Here is a 4593-nt window from a genome sequence, read left to right on the forward strand (position 1 = left end):
CGAATGCAACCCACTGAATTACATCTGAACACTTTTCCTTCAAAGTTGTGAATGTCTCTGGATACAGTCCGTTGTCCGCCGCTGTCGTCCAGACTAAAATATCTGGACAACTGTTTGACCGATTGCCAAGAAATAGTGCTCAGACATTCATTGCCCTCAGAGGATTATCATGATATATTTGGTGATCCCCTTTAATTTCCATCCAATGCTACATGAGGTCATATTCGTGGTGTTGAGTGAAATGCCTTACATATTTATGCCCCCCTCAGGATGAATTATAACACCACAGAGGATCCTCTGAAAAAAATGTCACATTGTCCAAACACCTGCAAAAATGTGTCTTCAGTGCTAATTGGCAAATGTTAGCATTGCAACATGCTAAATTAAGATGGAAAACTTTGTACCTGCTTAACATCAGCATGACAGTGCTGTTGTCCTGACCAGGTAAGCATGCTGATGCTAGCATTTAGCTCGAAGCAAGGCTGTTATAAGGGCTGTAGACTCTCAGGGCCTTAAAGCAACATTATGTAACTTTTTGACCTTAAAATAACAGCTTTAAAGTCATTCTGATGTTACAGTGTCTTATAACAGGGTGAATGGTGTCTCTGTCTCAGCCTCTCCGCCCCCCCATCACTTGTTTCTGCACTATGTAACTTCAGTGAGAGGGTAGGATCACAGCCTTACATACATGTTTAAGTTTTCATTGATGAGTTTTGTTTGTAGCTAGCACCTACATTACGACTGACAAATTGTTACAGACCTGGACTTTGTATTTACGACTGTGGTGTTGCACCCAGAAACTGTGGGCAAAGGCCTGAAATGGTATAAATAGGAATGGGACAGCGCTCTGCAACATTTCACGTTACCTCGTGGTTTGGTGGACATTTTTAAGTCCACGTATACATAAATAGAAACATATTCAGGCAGAGGTTTCAGGGGAAAAAGCTCTGTAATGTTTCAAAAGCTTAGTACTTCTTTCGTCGTTGAATAAAATGGGTGATTTAAGTAGAGAATCGGTTCAAGGAGAAAATGTCAGATCTGAGATTGTGATGCAGAAAATGTCTCTGTGAATAAAAAGCATTGTGTATACAATAATGAAATTAATCAGATATTCAAGAGCACCGTCATCTGGATCATCATCGTGTTTGTTTTTACATTTTCTGGCTTCCCCCGGTAACCAATGGTAACCCAGCGTTTAACGGCCAACGCAATGAATTGTGTGCAAAGTCTGCAAAAATGCAGTCTTACATAATGTCTGCTGGAGAGCTCTCATGCACTTTTGACAGTGGGACAGATGGAAACCCTCGCAGACTTACTGGGAATGCACCTTGAAGTGTGTGAGTGTGGACACTGGGATTGGCCGGTAGTCTTGTTACATACCTGAGACTAGTCCTTAAATTGTGTTGGCCAAACAATTTAATATTCAAAACCTGATTCATTCATTCAACACTCAAATCTCTGCTGACTTCGTAAGTCAGTCGAGTCTTAAACAAGTTCAAGGCCGAATCAGGTCTCACGTCTACAGCTCTGGCTGAGAGTCATTGATTATGTTTCATTCCAGATTACATTATTGAACAGTTTAAACCTGGACATTTTTCATATTGCACACACACACACACATACACACACTCGCAGTAGATCTGCTTTCTTTTATTAGTCTTGCTCAGCTGTCAGCAGGTTTGCAGCAAAGTTTAGTGAGGCACTTCACTGAAATAACATCTAACACTTCCAGAGCTCAGTGCCTTTGTTGCTGATCGACAGGCAGTTAACCGTCAGAGCTGCGATATTAAAATAGTTGAAAAAAAAGAAACAACTTCTTCCTCAAATGTTACAGGAGAAACACAGTTAAGTAAGAGCGAAATCAATCTTAACCCACCTCTACAACCCTGTCCTGCACCCACACGCACAAACACACAAACACACACGGTTAGCCAATAATTGTAACCCTGAGTCAGTAGCATTCAGAATCTGACCTCTTGGCAAACCCCCAGCCTGCACAAGCTAAGTGTTCACCGCAGGCTAAACAGCATCCCACGAACAACACACACACACATACACACGCAGACACGCACCCACATGAACACAAAGACACACGGGCAGACGTGGGGCGCAGGCGTAGGTCAGCCGCTTGGGTCACGATACACACCCTGCAGCCAGCCGGTCCACAGCCTCAGTGTCAAATCAGCTTTAACACACTGACACAATGCCTCGGAAACACTCACACACACTCTGCAACACTGCTGCGGCACGCTGAGGAAAAAAACAAAAAAACAACTGATGCTGACTGAAGGAAGAGGAGGCTCTCTGGGAAATTAACAGAGACGTAGAAGAAAATCAGGAATCACAGAAATCCATTCAAACACACGCGAAGGCATTATGACCTGCTGACGGACGGGATGCCGTGCTGCGCTGGTGAACCGACACACGTGTTGACCTTGTTTTCCATCTCGATGATTTAAGACAATTTAATATTAAATAGGTGTGTGTTACCTTTGTGCCCCAATATATGTAATCACGTTAAAATGTGTGTTCATCTAGTGGTTAAAATAAGGTTCAAAGCAACTTTTAAAGGGAAAAGGTCAGGTTACAAGTTTGGTGGGGAACAGCAGTGAAGAAAAATGTCAGCTTGGAAAAACAGGTGGGTGCTTGAGAGACACTGATATAAAATAGCACATCAAAACAACAGGATGGATGCTGTAAGAGTGTTTTATAACTTGGGTCGGAGGGCGAAGATAGGTACCGATTAGGGCGGTACTACTGAGTAGCAATGCATAATAAATCAAAGAAAGTTGGCGTTGTCGGCGGACCAAATTTTAGTACCTATTTCGAATTTCAGTATAGAAAGGAACATGCGCTGCAACATGCGCAATGTAAAATACAAAGCTGACCAAGGCAACATGTCTAATCAGAGGAAACACCTTTTGTCAAACACAAAATATAAAAGCTGAAGCGTGTACAGTGGACACCAAGCTCCCCGAGGAGCTGGGCACGTTAAACCCCTTAATGAACGGCAAAGCATTAAGTGAGGCATCGACACCTTCATCGACATCTTCAGGTAATTAGGTTGTCGCTGGAGATAACTGGGCTTTCTGTCTTGGTTGACGTTATCTTCGCATTTTTACTAGCGCTGGCCAAAACTCGTGAATTGAATAGTAGTAACTGGCAAATACTGTAGTATGCAAGCATGGTGACGATGCTGGTGCTACTTCGTCTTCTTTGGACAAGGCTGACAAGTTGCGGCTTCTGTGTGTTCCTGCGCTCTACTGTTATACAAATGTTATTTATATTTTCATGCATAATTTCTACATTGTAGTCCACTTAGCCAGGCTGAGTGAAGTGCACAGTAAAAGCAGTTTGTCCAGCTGCTTCCAGGTCTTTGAACAATGTTTTCTTTTGAAGAAATGCCGGCGTTACACTCGATCTGACATCTTATATTTTACAACTGATATTACATTTTTGTTATTACAGAAAGAGTAAAGTACAGAAAAGGGTACCGTTGGGCACCGGTTAGCGTTAACGGTACACAACCCGATTTATAAAAAGAGGATATTATCAACTGCCATGAGTGTTTGATAAAAAAATAACTGTAACTAATGCTCAGGGGGAAAATGGTTGGATGGAAATAGTATCATATGAATCCAGCGTATGTGACTAAAATCCTCTAACACTCTCTAAGTGTGCAAAACTGGTGCCAAAAAAGTGGAAAAACAGGATCATTAAGTGCTCGGGAATTGTCAGGCAGCCGCAAAGTGATAGCAGCGAGTGAAGGTCGACCAAAGCCGGGAAAACAAAATCTGTCTGGGAAGTGACGGGAGTGTGTTGATGAGAAATCAGGAGGAGGTTCAAAGGAGGGTGGAGAGTTGTTCAGAGGATGAGTTGGGGAACATATTTAAGATCTGTATTGCTTTCGAAACCCAGCTCAGATTTGCTGCAATAAATCTTCTGTCAGCGGACCGAAGTGCTGCCTCCTTCTCTTCATTTGACGCTCGCGTGTTGTTATTTTGAGTTAAAGAGTCAGATCAGGCCACAAAGAACCTTCCACAAGACCTCCAGTCAAAAATAAGCACCCCGATCTCACTTTGAATTTTGTGAAAAAACGTTATTTTTATTTCATAAATTTTCTCAGTATGGCACATGAACAGAGATTGAATGTTCTGAAAAAGATTTGGCACAGAACCTTGAAGCAGAACAAATCCACCCTCCTCCACGCATACACACTCTCTCTCAGCCACGCACACACACACACACACACACACACACACACACACACACAAACAGACACACACGCCTGTGACATGTTCCTCCAGTGTTAATCGTACATCTGTGGTTATAACAGGTTAAAACACAGTCTAAAGAAACAATCACAAGAACAACCATAGTCAATATTGCAGAAGAGAAGCCGAAGCGAAACAAAGAAGCAGATGGAGGCCATGTTTAATTGAACAGAGGGAAGGAAATATCAGACGCCTTGGTTTTGTTGCTGGGTTTGTTTTCCATTTTCCTGAGAGGGGACCGGAGCGGTGCGGGGGGGCTAACGGGAGCGTGGGATAGTGTGCGCTTGTGTGCGTTTGCGTGGATCGAGGGGTTAATACG

Source organism: Pagrus pagrus, assembly GCF_965226575.1.
Source record: "Pagrus pagrus genome assembly, chromosome: 13".
NCBI lineage: Eukaryota > Metazoa > Chordata > Actinopteri > Spariformes > Sparidae > Pagrus > Pagrus pagrus.